Genomic DNA, 640 nt, shown 5'->3' with positions numbered 1-640 from the left:
TCACATCCACAAACTCTGTTCCCTTCATTTTATTCCTCTTCTCTTCTGTCAGCACAGATGGACAATGGTGGGAAACTCACTGTCCTCAGTAACTGTCCTTCTTCAGACCGCCTCCCTAATGCCTCCCTAAAGAGACCAGGGAGTCCATCCATGATTTCTCTCAACAACCTTTTTCAGTATATGAAGGAACAGATCTTAGTTTCCTGTCTCAGTGCTGCTGCTGTCTTCCACTGTCCCCTCAGACCTCAGATGTACCAGCTTTAATACCAGCTGCAGGCAGGGTCTAACACCCATAGTCTGAGTTCAGTAGTTTGCTTTGGATGAATGAGTTGTGAAATAGAGTTAATCTCCAACAAAACCAAAGCACTGAGAGCATTCTCTCTTTGATTTTAAAACAGACTTCCATGCAATGAGGACTGATTGGAAAAACTCCTAACTCTTTATCCTCCTTGCTCCACTGAAGTCCAGCTGTAAAGAAGGCATTTCTTTATCTGTCCACTCTCCCAGCAGAAGCTTCACACTTGGACCAACTTTCATATAAGACAATTTTTTTCTAAAGAATTCTGATGTTATTTGGACCAGTAATGAACAGCCCTGATATAGAGTTTTGTCTAATCTGGCTGCTTGTACACTGCCTTCA

The sequence above is a fragment of the Sphaeramia orbicularis genome, chromosome 5, assembly GCF_902148855.1.
Source record: "Sphaeramia orbicularis chromosome 5, fSphaOr1.1, whole genome shotgun sequence".
Taxonomy (NCBI): Eukaryota; Metazoa; Chordata; class Actinopteri; order Kurtiformes; family Apogonidae; genus Sphaeramia; species Sphaeramia orbicularis.
The sequence above is the reverse complement of the archived record's forward strand: the minus strand, read 5'-3'. Positions refer to the sequence as shown.